This window comes from Cyrtonyx montezumae, unplaced genomic scaffold, assembly GCF_038088225.1.
Source record: "Cyrtonyx montezumae isolate F1298 unplaced genomic scaffold, pur_monq_1.0 scaffold_9, whole genome shotgun sequence".
Taxonomy (NCBI): domain Eukaryota; kingdom Metazoa; phylum Chordata; class Aves; order Galliformes; family Odontophoridae; genus Cyrtonyx; species Cyrtonyx montezumae.
The window spans coordinates 2,527,954-2,545,529 of record NW_027072100.1 but is presented as its reverse complement, the minus strand read 5'-3'; positions in this window follow the sequence as shown (position 1 = coordinate 2,545,529).

The following is a 17,576-nucleotide window of genomic DNA, read 5'->3' as shown; positions in this document are numbered from 1 at the left end:
CCTAGATCTGCTTTCTGCTTGGTCTCAGAGTCCTGAAAGAGAGAGGACAACATGCTTCTTTAAATTATCACTGCTTCACTTCAGGGAAAGTAGGACTCTCTCCATGAATTGAGAGCACATTCTTTTACTTATTTATTTAACTTACCCTTGCATGTTTAGAATGTGCTAAAAGTAAAAGCATTTAACTTATAATACAAACCCGCTAAGACCCAACTTCATAGAATAATAGATTGCCCACAGTTGGAAGGCACCCACATGGATCACCCCAAACCCCACATCTGAGAGCAGTGTCCCAGTGCTCCCTGAGCTGCAGCAGCTTGGGGCCGTGCCCACCACCCTCTGGGGCACAGCCTTTTTCTGACCCCAGCCTGATCTTCCCCTGGCATAGTTCTGCACTGTTCCCTGTAGGCGACCACGAGGTCCCGATATACATAGGCAGCAACAGAATAAAACTAGAGGGAATTTCACTCTAAACTTAGCACCTGCCATTTAGTCACATGAACAAAGCACTGCTAAGTAGGAATAAGAGCAGATATAGCCTAAATTACTCTACAGCCTCCAATGGCAGGAAATCTGTTGTCACTTGGAAACAAAACTCATTGAAGGCTTCAGGCAAAGCCTGCATTTCTGTTTCTGTCAACTATGTTGTTTTTGATGCCAGCCTTGACAGCTTCACTCCATTATAGCTGATGTCCAGCAAAAACAACAAAACTTAAGAACCAAACACAGTACATTCTAGTTGTAGAGAAACAGTTTTTCCTCCATCCTGTGCTCCCTGGAGAAAGCTGAGTGAGAGAATAAACTATACTCCATAATGCAAAAAGAGGAACTGGGGGCTCCTCTGTCACTTGCTTTTTCAAAAAACATACAACCAGTCAATGTTAAGCCCCAGGAAATCAACACGATGAAGGAGGAGAAAGGGTATAGAGCAGTACTGCCTCTCCAGATATTACAGAAAAGAGGAAAGCCCAGAAAAGAGTTTCTACTGCATTTATTAGATAGGAAATCTTCCTAAGTAAGGAATACTTTTATAGTCCACAATGCCTAAGACTTTTCACAGAATCATAGAACAGCTTCGGTTCAAAGGGACCTTAAAGATATTCAGTTTCAGCCATTGGCCATGATGCTCCTGAGAGATAGCGTGGCTGATAGTCCCTTTTAAAATCAAGCTCTAGCGATTAAAACCAAGCTGGAAGCTCACAAGGTTTTCTCTTTGCTGAGTTGAGACTGTGATTTTCTGCATGGATGCATTTGTCCAGTTATGCATATAGCATGACTGTTTATCCCCAGGCTCTGTCAAAGAGCAAGTCTGCTGACATGTTGCATGTGCATTTTACTTTTGTCTTACCCTTTTAATATCTTGCCGTGACTTTTTTGGTCCTATCAGCTTTTTCTTTAAGCTAGAGAGACACCTATTCAGTGACATTCTTGTACGAGTGAACAAATGAATCTCAGTTCATTTTTCTTTGTGCATCATTTGGTTCACAATAAGGCTCACATACTGAGACTGTATATGCTTTAATATATGCATGCTACCAACATATGCTTTTGGGTAGCTATCCATGACAAGGCCACAACATACACAGCCTCCAAGTGTGTCTCCAGAATCACTCAGTCATTAACACAGACTGCAACTCTGGTATCCACACAAACATCAATTATACCATCACATTCATCAGTGAGCAAACCTTCCAGGTCAAGAGCCTCTGCCCAGAGGAACTGGTACACCTTTAAAGTCACATTAAAGCCTTTGATATGGAATTATGAAATGTTTCCACCAGCTCTGGACTTTCTGCTTGAATGCCAGATGGCTGTGGCCTCAGTTACCCAGAATCAAGGCAAAAGGAGATGAGGTAGGATAGCTAGCACTCTCCAAAAGACAAACAAGCGCTCGGTTAAATGAGCACACAGTGTTGATTCTGGAAGAAACTCCAGAAGGATTTAGCTGGGTGAAACTTGAGGTGAGCTCAGCTCCAGTCTCCTATAAGTATTTCAAGTGCAGGGATGGTGAGCTCCTCCCCAGGAGGCTCATGATGCAGGGTAGTGGGTGTGGGGAGCCTGGCACAAATTCAATTTCCAGTCCATGGACAGTATTTGCAGCCAGACACACATGGCAGAATAACAACTCAGCAACACTCTTGCTAATTCAAGATGATGGTCCCAGAAGCTCCCAACTCATTTTCTGATGTTTCTCCACTCTTGTACACTGCAGGCTACATCTTCAGATAGGATGAAAGATGCTTTATTTAGTTTAATTTTGCCCCAAGACATAGCAAACTAAGAAAAGAACCCAAGACAAGCTCTCCTGTTACCAATAAAAGACAAAGTTAGACTCTCTTGAAGCACAAGAGTTAGATGAGCTTTTTCCTTGCCAGACTAGAGTTTAATTTTCCATAAGAAAGTTGCTGAGAAGTGTCTCAGGGAATATGTAGAGAATGAAGGATTTATAAAGTCACATTTTTTCTGCTTCACTTGCTGGATGCTTCTCTACCAACTACTTCTTTGCTCTGCTTTGTGCCCAGCACTCCAGCTTCACCAGGAATTGCAGTGCTGAGTTAACATCCACCATATGCAGTAGCAGAGATAAGAGTCAGTATAACATGATACGGTATAAAATCAGGTACGTTTACTGTGTCATCGCTGGCCTAAATAGGGATAGAGAGAAATACTGTGCAGGGTGGGAAATTTTAGAAAATATTCTGTTCTGTGTTACCAAGCACTTTGGGAGCCCTCATCCTGCAGCACAGCAACCAGGCAACACTATGAGTGAACTACAAGGGTCAGCAAGCCAAGATGCCTTATGTGGAGTTCGATAACTTCTGTCAATTTATGCCAGTATGACTAATTTAAGAATATGTCCCTGGCCTCCAAGGACTCTTGAGTGCAAGACTCTCTGGTGGATTTTTTGTCTGTTGTATTCAATTTTCTTCAATGGGTACAGATATCACACTAAAGAGCAGTAATGCTTCACCTGGCAGAAGCGTATGCTGATGTAGTAACACCAGTGTTAACAGCAGATCTTACAGAAAGCATCCACTGAATCAAGCAAACAGCAGCAGGAGCTTAAAACCAGAAAGAGTTTTAAATCATTTAAAACAAAAGAAATTAAAAGAGTATAAAGTAGAAGAATATAAAACAAACTCTGCTGAAATGGTGCATCTTCAGAAGAAGAGATGCAAGGCTAACCTCTTAACTTACTTCCAGATGGTATGATTTATTCTGAATCTTCCCCTCAAGCCTTCTTGCTTTCCCTCTACTGCTCTAAAAGATCATCCAGGCTCTTCCTTCAGCTTTGTTTTCATTCTGTTTTCATTCGATTGTCACCTGGCTCACAGTCAACAATCCTGACCGCTTCAACTCCTCACACCCTGCTTTTTGTCATTAGCCAAAATTGATAGCATGAGCTCCACACACCTTCCACACTCTCATCATGACTACAAAGCTGATGGGACTTCATCAGGCTCCTTCAATCAGACAATGTGGCAACGAGTATGCCTGCAAAGAGCTTAAACTCTCTGGAAGCATGGTGTCCAGAAACTGCATTGCTCTGTGAAACACTTTGATATTTCTGTTGTGTCATGCTGTGGATTCTCCATTGGTTAGTTTTCCTTTCATGTATCACACTTTTTCTTGGTTAATTACTCTGTTTTCATGCCAAGCATAAAGAAAAGCCCCAGCCAGTTCATGCATTGTGTAATTAATCATATAAACACCGTACACTAACCATATTATTCCAAACATACTTAGGCATTCCCTAGTCTGCCTTCACCGCACATCAGATCATAAACCTCCTCTTTGCACTAGTTCATGCTCTGATCACCTTCCTGCATCCTCTGATGCTCCTTGCACTCCAGCAGCTGTTCACACTGATGCTCAGGTCCTTTCACAGAGAATATATGCACATGACTCACCTCTCAAGGACATAAATTGTTATCTCAGGGAGACCTAAACAGGGACCAGGCACCGTAGCACCTTTTGATCACAGTAGGCCTTAGCCTTGCCTAAAAGCACTGGGAAACCTTCATCCTGCCTCCCTGAGAAGTGGCAGTTCACACCAATGCAGCGAGCTCCAGAACCAGTACAGACAAGCCACTCTTATCTTGCATTGATGTAGCTTATTCAGGTAAAACACAGTGGTAGATAGAATGCTGACAGGAGTGATCCACTCTCTAAACACAATTTGACTTGTGATTAGTTAGGTCTGCTCCTCCCTGACTGTCTTTCCTTGTCCTTAAATGCCTTCCACTTTCCTCTCCCACAGGAAGAGTGTTCCAGGAGATCTGAACTGCTGGGGTATGACTTAATCAAAGTCCAAGATAGGCTGAAACTTCAACACATGTCTGAAAGACAACAGCAAAGGCCACAAGGAAGGCACTTAACTTGCCTCTTTGCAAATAATTTCTTTCTTGTTAGTTTTCAAAGCTCTTATCATAGCATGTGGGCACTGAGAAAAACAGAAGGCAGAGGAGGCATCAAAGTCTTCATCAGGTTAGTTCTCAGATCTCAGAATTGCATCATAAATAATGAGAAACCATTTTTCCTTTCTTGAGTGTGCAAATTTAAGGAAATGAATAAACACTTCAACTTTTAATAAAACATTTCTTTTCTAGTCTTATGGTAGCAGAGAAAATTTAGAATGATAGAAAAATTCAGAGCCACCAACTTCAAGGTTAAATCAGGTTATTCAGTGCCCCACCCAACTGTGTTTTGAAAATCTCCAAGAATTAATAACCTACAAGCCTTGCAGGCAATCTATTCTAGTGCTTCACAACTCCAGGGACTGAGCAGTCTCACCCAAGACAGTATAAAAGATTCAGAAACCATCAGACAACTAATTGAAGAAGCACAGCAAATGCTCTGAGGTTCCATCGTTATATCTGTCTACCCATCACCACAGAGCCTCTGTGGAGGGGTCAATCCAAAGCCCAAAGGATATCTGCTAAAAGGCTCTACTGAGCTGCAGTAGGTAGCATCTCACTGGCAATCATTCCATAGTGCAGACTCACTTTTATGGTAGTGCCATGTTCTGCAGGCTATTTTGATGCTCTTATTAATGGCTTTGTTCTTTCAGTTCTCAAGCTGACAGTTCATTTTTCCTCCTACACAGGTTCTTGTCATCACACAAGAGAATATTTACAGCTGTCTATACTCTGTGCCCATGCAGTCTTCCAGAAAACTGGCTCACTGGGTGTGCATTCTCACTGAAAGGAGAGACAGGCAAAAGTAATTTGCATCAAGGATCAGGTTATCTGAGTGCAATTTCCTGGTGGCTCCTACAGCTTACTTCCAACCTTTACAGTGATTTGAAACCAGAGATCCAGCTTTATGACAACTCAGAACTTTTACCTATGAACAATCACCTTTCCATAAACTCCTGGAGACAGACAAAAGCAGACAGAGTTTTTGATCAGTTCAATGGTTTTTATACTTCAAAGCTTGGGTCCTATTTTCAAGCTAGTTTCTGCAAGGCAGACAACCTGAAGCTTATCAGATACATGCAAGTCAGGCAACTTTCAGAGGGCATCCTAATGGGAAAGCTGAGCAACACCAATGAAGGCTGACGATCTCACTTAGCTCCAGATCTGGGATTTTCCAAGGATCCATAGAGAGACTGAGGCAGTGCCTTGTTTCAGTTTCCACTGAAACGTGGAGAAAGCAGTAGCAAGGGCACAAAGGATGTTTTGTTGACAGTGCCTCACTGACAGCAAAATAGGGAAAAACATTCATGCAAAAGACAAGTTTTTCCTTTCTCAACAGAAGTCAGTTATACCTCTTGAGCACAGTTCCAACAACGTGGATCCAACGTTGATCACCAAGCCAGTCTGTGCTTACCCTTTTATTTTGCCAATCCTGACTTGACTTCATGACTGTATCCAGAGCTGCTTTGCCACTATGGACATAGAAATTACTGGCTGTCCCTAGTGACTGCTACTGGACTTGCTCTTCCCACCCCAGTCCTGCAGGACTGCCACAGCACACTGCCATGTGCCTGTCCTGCTGTCACACTCCGCTCCTAGCTTGTATTCCCCTCTGCTGCCACCTGACAATTTATAGTCAACTGTATTTATGGCAAAACACAATGCAGAAAGGGGGAAAGATGTGGGGGAAGATCTCCCTTCCCCTTGTCACACAGCAGAGCAGAGCTGTTTCTGGTTTCACACAGCTCACTGCTAATATTTTACTTCCTGCGCTTTCCCATCACAGCCCACATCTACGCAAACCAAAAATGCCATCCATGTCATTGGAAAGGAGCCAGTTGCTGGGTGAATCATGGCTGTGGATTCGCACCCGGAGTCAGTCTGCCACTCTGTTGGTGTCCTTCTAGCTTGTTAATGGGGTTGAGCTATTTCTAATGCAAGGCAGCCTTCCAAAACACCTGTCCTGAGGGCAGCACAGACGGCTGGTGGCACACTGTACCCCTCACCCACATCAACTCCTCCACTTCTGCAGAACAAGAAAACTGTCATTTTTGTGCAAATAGTACATTAATTCTGATGACAGGGTAATAACAAAACTACTACATCAATACTAGGGCTTTTCACATTACATACACTATGTAAATTACATGTCATTTTTACAAATTGTAAACTCGATAAATGACCAGTGTTTACACTTTGACTTGCAATTGAGACCTCCTTGCTACTGGAGTGGCATTGAAAATGTGCTAAATGTACTGGTAGTCCACAAAGTACAACAGTGGGAGAGTAACAGGGATCCAATTCAACACGAGTGAAATATCATTAATACACTTCAAAGGAGAAGATCAAAATAGGATTTTCTTGAGCGAAGAGTTGAAAACTAGGAAGTCTGCTTAAAGTCTTCAACATGAGCCTCCCTTTAATTATGGCAAAATACCAGTTTGTTGGGCCACTCCACATGTAAAATAACAGGTTTTGCACTAGATCCTTACACTTCAAATCACAATAATTAATGCTAAACACAAAAACTAAACTCAAGTTTTTATTTCAAGCTGATTGTAAGTAGGCCACTTTTAAAGTAATGCCTCCTATTTATTTCCATGGAAACTACAACTGATATAAAGAGCACAATAACACTGTTGGATAGAGCAAATTCTCAGCTACAAGCCACAAATTTTCAACACAGTCACCTCCATTAGCTGTGTGTTTTTTGCCAGCAATGAACAAGGGCCTGCATGTCACGCTTGTAAATATCTATACCAGCAGAGATGGCCCACAGTCAGTGTGGTCCCTGCTGAAACACACCACCTCACTGTGCTCACGCCCACTGCTTGATCTGCATAAATGCTCCTAAAGCATTAATGAATGTCATTGGGTGCCATTTTTTCTGCTTGGAGAGTTTCAATCCCACCCCTTTGCTCCCATGTCCAATGCCATTCTGTCAGACTGCCCCTCTGCTGCCATCTGTCACACAGCAACAAAATGGAGCAGGATATTGGTGGGAGGGTTCAACCTCTACTGGCATCCCACCAACATCTGCTTCTGATGTTGTGAGCCAACATCATAAAAGAGGAGGCATTATGTCTGGAGCAGCCCTCATAGCTTTACAGCAAAATTAAGTTCAACCATTTCTGGACGCACTGTAGTTCTGGTCGTTTTCTGTTATTTTACTCACTGTAAAAACCACATTGTAAAAACAGTGGGAAATGCAAAGTAAAGCAATTAAAACAGCCACTCATCACTTAGAATTAATGTTTTCAACGTTTATAATCAAATACGGAGAATGGGAATAAAACAACCTTGGGGACTGGGTTCTGTTTGTTACCTCCCAGTATGATCACCTGAGGGAAATCACTGTTGAGAGAAGCATTAGATAAACAGGGAAAGAATATATTTTCCATATTCTTACGAATAATAATAACGAATAATAAACTTGGGTCACTCTCTTCCACTGTGATTTTAATCACTTTTAAGGGTATTCAAACTTCCTACAAACTTATATGAAAAAAGTTTGATTCTTGGATTGCCTTAAGCATGCCAGGTAAGAGATTAATTAGACTATGACATATGAGAGGATGTGTGCTAAATGGCAGGCACACTGCTACTGGAAATTCAGTCTCCTGTACTCCACTCCACACTTTCTCTTCCAGACTGCCAGATCCTGGAACTTTAGCTACACTTTGTGTTCCTGAAGTTACTGAATATATTGCTCTTATTGCTTTTATTTCTGAATTCAGCATCAGCCTGCTCAGCACAAGCAGCTCAGGTTCATTCCAGTAACGGACAAGGGTCAATAGAAAAAAAAAACAATGAAGTGGGGAAAAAGAAAACCAACAGCTCACATAGACACAACAACAAATGTGTCAGCATCAGCTGCCTATTCCTAGCCTAGAAAGCAGTGCAGCACTTCAGCTTCTTGTTTTAATTTCTATGGCTATTTCAGGTCCCAGACAACCCCTCAGCAGATGCACAAGAACAGGACAGAGAATGCAGCCAAGTTTTGCTTGGTGGACCGATGGAATACAGAAGAGAAGCTCCTACTGAATACCCAAACACCATCTCCTCTTCTGAATGAACCCACTGTGCCCAGGTAAATCTTCCTGCAGGAGGTACTGGTGTGAGCTGCCACTCACTGCTTAGGGAGTGAGCCCTGCTCCTTCAGCGGCAGCCCCCATCAATTCCCAGTACTGCAGGAAGCTCCAGTCTTCCTGAGAGCTGGAAGTCATGCCTACAGCAGCCAGGAGAGTTCTTGTACTACAGCAAACACTACCACACATCCAGAAAATACTTAAAAGAATGCTGTCTTGGTAACCATTATCAGCTGATACCCATTTTACAAGCCTGGGAATGGTGCTACATACATCAAAACTCATTCAGAAATCCTCCTGTTAATTCTGACCCAGTGACTCTCTTGATATTCACCCTCCCTAACATCCCAGCACAATTTGGTTGACAGGCCATGCACTCCCCAAAACCATGGCAAATACTTGTTACTGCAGTTAAATTTGCAAAGCTCAGAGCATCCAGCCACAAGATAACAGCCCCATCTCTCCACACCACCTAGTGTTTACAACACTATCATTGCCCTAAGCACAGCTCAGCCTCTGCTCTATTGTTTCAGAGTAGATAGACCAGCTTACCAAAACCAGAATCTTCTGAGGAGCACGCACCAAGGACTCTCCCCATATCTATATGTAAGGCTAGATGGGATTCTCCATTCTTCTGTTTGCTGGGGGATGTGCAGACATACACAAGACACATCAAACCAGCAGATTTCTGGGGCAGTTCTCACTCATTCAAGTCTTCCTTACCATCCCTTGCATTTTGCCAACCATTTTAGGAGTCCAGCACTATTCTTTCCATTGTACCTTAAGACAAGAAAGACAGATTTCCGTTCTTCCCAGTGTGGTAGACCAGCAGCCCAGCTAAACAACAGGGAGCCATGGCTGGGCTAGCTTTTATGCTGCAATGTCTGTGAGCTCTCATAAAAGGTTTCAGCTTGATATTTCGTGTGGTGCACTTGGAGGGGATTAGATCAGAGCTTTTCAGCGTGACACAAAGTCCTTTTCAGTTGGACATTCATCTATTAAGAAGCTCAGCAAAGAACCCCAGGAGGAAGCTTGCCTGAAAGAAAGAGATATTTCTTTGAACCCCCTGAAAGTGGGAAGTGTAGTCAAAAGAGTGACCTGCCCCAGGAGCACGTTTGCGACAGGTCCTGAGCTCACAGGGCTTTGGCAGGGCATGACCATGAGCAGCAGCAGACAGATCCTGGTTCACATCCCACGTGACAGCTGTGATTTTGAGATTCTCAAGTGGATGACACCTATTGCTCAGTTTAAAGTACTGAGAGCTGCCCATAGGAGTGGAAGCAGTCACTTCTGGGACTAGAAACTAATTGCAGCAAAAAGTTCCTCATCTCTGCTGAAGTTTTAAGGCTTAGGGCAAGCAGCTGCACTTGCTCTGTGGAGCAGATCCTCACTGGAAATGCCCTGGAGGCCAAAAGAATTCCTAGTGTTACCTCTCTCCAGCCACAAGGATCTGATCCAAGAGCAGTGATGGGGCACCAGGAAGGTAGACAGAACTGTGTGTCCAAGTGGGGATGAGACAGGAGGGGGCTTTACACCCCACCCTTCCCTTCCTATCTTTGCAAGCAGAAGAATCTTGCTGGCTCACTGTCTTTGGAACAGGCCCAGGACATAAAGCTCCTCTAGTTTTCTTCCTCTCCCCTGTATATGTCCATACAGAAGTCATTATCCTTTCTTGCACAGCATTTGGACTAGTGATACTCTGAGCAAGGGCTGTCTCAAACACACAGTACAGTACCACAGGGTCCTATGCTATAAAGCCCTTGGCTGCACGCAGGCAGGTCAAACCCAAGGGAAGTACTCAGTGGTCCCTTCCTTTGCTAGATGAAGAGATTCTTAACCAGCTGCCTCTCTGGAAGGAGAGAAGGATGTGATAGTGGGAAATACTGTAAACTCATGGACTCTATATTTCAAAGCTTGCTGCTTTGCTAACAGTTAAAACATGGTCACGATATTAAGCTGCACATCATTGGTTCAGCAGCCTCCCTGGGAAGCATCCAAGGCCCCTTGCTTCCAAGCTCATGCTGCAGCAGCATTCCTTCTTCTGGCTGGGAAGATCTGGAAGCCCAGAGAGAGGTAAAGTTACACATACAAAGGAGAAAATAAAAGGACAGCACCACAATCTCTACTTCCTCAGTCCCGAGGGTAAGCACTCTGCTCATGGTTCAGAGAAAGCCTGGCTTCACTTCGTGGTTGCATGCTCCTAAGCCTCCTATCCCTGCAGCCCTCCCTCCCACTGCTTGCTTCCCATCCACCTTCCCCAGCACCACAGAACAGGGCCACCACTCAGGTGAGCATCATGCTACAAGCATTTGCAGCTGGACTAGAGGCACTGCAGCTGCTGTTGGCTTAAAATAAGCAGAGTTGCTAGGTCTGATCGCTGCTGTGACTGCGGTGTACTGCAGAAAAGGTTTCAATGAGGCTTCGGTTCTGCCCTCAGCAGAACACTGAAGAAGAGCAAAACTTCAACACCATTTATCAGAGCTTTATAGACCTCTTAGAGCACTGTGAAAAATACATTCCGTAGTCAAGGTGATGTATTTTATTATGCTCATATGACAGCATAACCTTAGCTTAACTTCAGGTTAATGGAACTTACGGTAGCACAAAGATTAAAAATTAGTAATGAGCAAAAAGATCCTAAATCTACTTTTCTTTTTTTTTTCAGAAGACTGTTAAAGTTGTACAACCTTAAGAGTCTGACCTCAGGAACTGAGCTGCCAAAGCAAAAGCCATCTGAACTATGAGCTTCCTCCTCTGGAGGGCTCCAAATTTAACCTATGGGTGCAGAGGTTGCTCTAGGGCGTGGACTTGCTCACCATGTGATAAAGAGCTCACAGTGATAAGCACAGCTCATCTCTGTTACATCACAGCAGTTGACAACAACTCCCCACTGAACATGGAGCAGATTTCTACCACACAGCTTAAGCAAAATAAATGGATCTATGTCAATACTTCACTGTTAAAAAAGGCCAGAAATGCTTTTGAGATATATTTTCATGGCCTCTTACAAATTAACAAAATTCACTGACACAGGAGCATACTGGAATTTAGAAGGAATTTGTTCTTGGCCAGGCTACAGGGTGACCTAAAGGATTTTGTAGCTGAATGTATGAAACATCACAGTAGTATCTGCTTTCTGTATCTCTTCCACAGCTCAAAATCATACACTTGCTCAGGAACAGTTCCTGGAATCCTGCACCAGGCCTGCTTAATTACTACATACAAAGAGGCATGCAGCATAGGGAACACAGTCCTTGTCCTCTTGCTATGTCCTGGACATGTGCTGAGACTTGGAATGGTCCCAATAATGTCCATCCCAACTGTTCCTGACCATGGCCTTTAACTCTCTAAACTTGCTCCTCCCTAATCTTCTCCTCCAGTCATTCCAGACTCCAGAGCCTTCAGTTCCCCACTGCTCTGGTCCCACACAATCCTCTCATCTTCTCAACCACCAAAGAGCCAATGTCTACTACCCAAACTCTCCATACCACCTCAAATCCATTCCAGAACTTCTCTCATCTTCCCACTCTACCCAGACACCTCAGTTGTTTCCAGGACCTGGACTTGAATCTGTATGCAACCAAACCAACAAAACTCCAGCCAGACAGCTGGAAACACAGCACCACTGCATAGCCTTGTCTAGCTGCACCTCCTCTTAGGAGGGGAATGGAGACAGAATGGCCATCGTTTCCCTTACATCATGCTACAAGGATGGTTTGTGCAAGAAGTGAACTTGAATTTTAACATCCTTGTCTTGCAGCTGATATCCCCAGCCCTGTGTCCAGCTAGGAACGAGAATCACCTGAAGACAAGCACCATGGGGCAGAGATGAATCCAGCTCTGACATGAGGGTTGCTGTGCTGAGCTCTGGGGCTCTGCCATGCTACTTAATTAAAACCCCTTTCAAACGAGGAGAAGCACATAACAATCCTTCATCCTATCTAAGTCCTACCAACATCTTTGTTCTTGTTTTATCAGCACAGCTGACAACCACGTCGAATAACTACAGTTCCTACTCTGACCTCCTGCAATAGGTAACTATGAGCCATCCAAGCCTCCCTCTTCAGGCCATTGTGCTCAGTAGTCAGTAAGCACTGTTGGCAGGGCAGAGTGGATGCAGCACCACCTGGCCTCCTGGCAGCAGCCCACACCCATTGGGCTGTGCTGGGGATGGGACCAGACACCACATCACAGGAGCCAACAGGAACAGAGCCCTGCAGGTGAGTGGTGCAATTCTGGGCTTGGGGAATACAGAGAAGGTGTGTCGGCATACCTCTTTCCACCAGTTACACAGGAAGCAGGCAAAGTAAAGTGTTTACATGAACTCAAACAGTCCTGTGAGTAGGGAGCATCTGTGAGCAGAAACCAAACCACAATACAGAAATGTTGGCTCCTTTTTCCTGCTACTTTCTTTCCTAATTTTGCCCAAAATATCTCTCCAGGCAGCAGGAACCAGCTTTACTTCTTCCCATACACGAGCAGTGTGAAATGTGGAAGGGTGAAGCATGCCACATTCCTGAGTTCCCATGTCTGTGGAGTGTTCACAGGTTACCATCACCTCAAATAACAGATTGGTAACCAAAAAATTCAGCACTCTGTTGCACTAACAGCAAGAAGTAAACTCAGACTTTGTGCATCATGCTGTTCGTTGCCTATATACGAGAAAAGTGCATTCATAATTTTATAGAGTAGATATAGGCCAAAGAGAATATTTAAACCACATTCAAGTTCCAGGAAAGGTTCTCTTTGACTTCCCTGGGCTTTGGATCACACTCAGGGAAATTAAGAAAGTTGCCAAAATTCACACAGTGAGTTTGCAGAAAAGTCAGAAGCCAAAAGCTAGATTTGCTGAACTCCAGCATTTGTGCTGAAGCCGCTCTGCTGCTGGAGGTGCTGGAATGGCAACAACAATCTGCTCGAGTGTGAAATTTTAGCTACCAACCTGGCAATGTTTTTATTTCTCTGGCCTATTCCATTGCTCAGATCCAGGATATTCCTTGAGCTGAAAACAATCACAGAGAAGATTCAACATCATCTCTGGACAGGCACTAACTAGCGTGACCATGGTAACTCAATAGCCACAGAGGAAAAAGAAAAGGAAACTCTGCTTTCCAGGAACTGGGACATACGTCGGGGGCTCCAGATGGGGCAGCAGTGAACCAAAGATGCAGCACTATGCAGCTCAGCTCTGAGATTCCTGGGCTGTGAGCCTAAAGGTGCTTTTGCCTTTCTGAAGTTTGCAGGAGGCTGTTGTACCTCTGCTTGGCCTCCACAAGGATATTCAGTCTTGAGTGGTCAGCAGTCACTGCCTGCGACCCACATGCCTGCCCTCAGTGTGACAAAGCAAGCTGATGGACATTGCCCAGAGAACATTCATTTCACCACTTCATTTATTGTGGATGAAGCAGGAAAAACATCTCAGGATGCAAGTCCAGCATCGCCCTGCTTGTTAAGCTTCACATTCTGGCTAAGGGGCTTTCCCTAAAGAAAAGTAGCTGTTGCTGTGAACAGTGGAGCGTTTGGAATCGCTTCATATATCAACAAAATGCAGTCTTCTCTGCAGGGAAAGTCAGCAGCAGCTTAACAGCAGTGGCTAGGAATGAAGATAACCTTATCCAGTGAAAACTACTGAGGAAACTGCATATATTTGTACACACACCTGATTTTGGCTGAAGTACTACAGTCAATTGCTAGAAAACTATCACAGAAGGTTTTCTGACTAAAACGTCTTTTAGTTTGGTCTGATACAAGCATCTTCCAGAGAGAAAGGAAAGCTGTGAATCTATTTGAAGTAGGACATTTGAAAATGGGCTATTGTATTCTGAGGAGTTTTATTTAAAGATTTTCTTGTCACTGTTCTAGGCTCTGGAGATCTATTTTTATGCCTTTGTTTTCATTTGAAAGAGAGCACATTATTCCAGCTGCCCCATGACTAGCAAAGACGATTATGAAAAGGGAAAGAAATGAGCGTTTCCTTCTCTTCGTAGCCAAGGAATTTGCATCTTATAATAATGGCTGTAAATTTAGCAGAGTTTAACAAAACAGGAAGGCCAAACATTTACTGGGCATGGCAGCATCTCCCCATACAAGTTGCATTGTATGGAGGATGCAAGAGGTCAGCAGGAGCACTTGAAGGACGTGCATTTGCAGGGGGTACATTAGGGCCTGAAACAAGAAAATGCAACAGAACAACAGCTGTGCTTTATGATTATAGGCCTTTAATCTTCATTTTATAGAGGTCTGGACCATGTCATAGATCTCAGCTCAGAGCCCCACCAGGTCAAGCTGTAAGAATGACATTTCAATTTGAATACAGTTGTCCTGTGGAGAGTTACATTTAAGATCCAGACTTGCAACAAGTCATTTGTGTGATGTATATTACAAACATCATTTCGACAGTACTTCTAATACAGTATTAGACTCTAGCTTCTCATATTTTCAGCTTTTGACTAATGGAAATTTAACATACAGAAGAAATGGCAAATATGACTTCAGCAGTGCCATCTTTCTACACAAAACAGTGGCTAGCCCACAGCTGGACCTGCCTGCTGTTCACCAAGCACTGCAGAACAGCTGGTAAGACTTGGCAGAGAATCACAGTGCAGTAATAAGAATGATTTTTTCCCACTCCCACGGAGAGAGAACAGAAACATGACTGTACCTTAGAAAGGAAATGACCTGCAGAAAATATGAAGCAAGATTAGCAAATTCCTGAGAGTTTTGGGAGAGCAAATACTGTTATTTGCCATTGCCCCACAAGTCAAAAACTGATGAAACAGCATTATACTGTTCTGATTAGTGTCTTTAAACATCTAAAGAGAATTGGGAGGCAAATGGATGAGGCCAGGCTCTTCTCGGTGGTGTATAGCAATAGGATAAGGAGTGTCAGACCTCAGCTGTTAAAATGGAGGCCTCAGGTTTCCGTGCATTTGGATTGGCCTCTACAGTATAGAGTGGGGGTAGAGTCTTATGCTTTCCTCTTTACATCAGTAAAAGGAAATCGAATTGAAAAAGGCTCAGGAATTACCACACTGGACCTGATCCATTTCTGGCAAAGAGAGGCAGATGAGATAGGAAGACATGAAACTGCCAATTCTCACTGAGATGGAAACTGTACAAGACAGTGACTATATGACTGCTTGGTGTCAGCACTCCTTGCTCTTTAGAAGTCATTAGATTCCTTTCATGGGAACTTCGTTGTGATGTCTGCATAGCAGTAATCAGCCTCAGTGTGTCTCAATGAAGCAAATGGGAAAGCCAGTAATATATGGCTCAGTGTGAGCTTTTCAGCAATAGGATTAAACCAAAAAAAAAAGACTAAAGTTTGGGAAAAAAACATTTTCTGGCCAAACATTCTGTCCTAGAATAATCAGGCCAGCATAGATTTCCATTGCATCAGCATCTGGTCCTTGGAGAAGAAGAAAAAGGAGATGGTGGGATTGATGTCATGTTTCATGTTTTTCTAGATTAAACATTTTGATTTTTCTAAAGTGGTTCAAATAATGTTCTTGTATTTGACAGACAGTGTCTGTAAGAAAAAAAAGGTACTGTATCTGCTCCAATTTGAAATGCATGCTGTCAATGAAGCAGCTGAAGAATAGATTCTGTTTGTCTCCATCTGAAAACATTTTTGGCTGCAGAGCTGTAATGCTGGATCCTGCACAGAACTATGGTTAAAAGAGCACTTAGGGAATGTTTTCAGATGAGTTTAACACTCATCTTAACCTTCCCCCACAACAGCCTTGGAGAATTAGCCATGTGCATCACTGAGAGCACAACCAAGCAGAAAGAAATGTTTGTAGCCACAGCCTCCCCACGAAGCGATCTGACAAAAGCAGCCTTCCTGCCCACCAGTTTGGATCACATTACATTAATTTGCCTTACTAGTCCTAGCACCATAAGGACCTTCAGAAACAGCCTCTTTTCTTGTGGCTCAGTCATGCCAAAATTGAGCAAGAGAAGCACTGTGAAAGAGGGGAAATCCCAAGTCTGTCTCGCTTTTCTCCGTGACTTTAAGTCTCTTGAATATGAAATCTGAAACGAGAGGCTCACATTCCTTCAAGAGTACTCCCCATCAGCTTCCTAGGTCAACTCACACTGCCTACCAGGACCAACCTGATCAGAGTAACAGTGATTAATTCTTCTGCTCTTCCATGTTCTCCCTGAACAACAGGGCAGCAAATTCAATGGGGGTAGAAGAAAGCCCCACAGAGGACTGCGTGCAGGCCAGAGGGAGGCTTAGAAAGCTGTGCACAGCCACTGTGCATGCACAAATCTGAAAATTCAGTCCTTGGGAGGTCCCTTCCAAACACAGCCATCCTTGTGCCCTCTGAACTCCACCTCTGTCACACAGTCCTGGTGCTTTCCTGTTCTGCAGGATAAGTAGGGCTTCAAAATCATTCTGCTGTTGGCCCCCTCCCGCTGTTCTCCTGCTCTTCCATAGCTGGATATGCAACAGAACTCTGAGCTCAGTACATAAGTGGGACCATGCCAGTGAAAGGAACTGATCATCATGAAAGATAGTATTCTGCAGAGATGAGAATAGCATGGGGTCTTACCAGGGAAAAGAGGAAAAAGAGACGGTGTGAATAAAGTGTGTAATTCTGAGGCACAGCAATAACAAGCCAGTGCAGAAGCTGAGAGCACCAAGCTACTGCTTTTGTCTGCATGTTGTCAGTACTCACTCTTTTCCTCTATTCCGCCCATCTCTTTGCTGGGTTCATTCCAGGCTGAGGACATGTGTTTTTTCTTGTGCAGAGACATGGCACTTAGCAGATGCACATGGGGTGAGCCTTCAATCAGCAGAGCTTGTTTGCTTGTTCCCACCATGAATGCTCTCATGTAGCTCGGATGCACTGCGAGAGAACACTATTCACTGCTCTCTGAACAGGTCTCTAAATCAGCTTCATATATAGGGGAAAGAAGAGATGCTTCAGTATATAGTACAAAGGCAGATGATACAGGAGAAAATGAAATGATGGCAACGTCCTAGAGCAGAGAAAGGAGGGTGAGGTCTTCAGGAATTAGAAGACAGAAGAATCAGTTGACTTTCTCAAGGGAACTGCCTTTG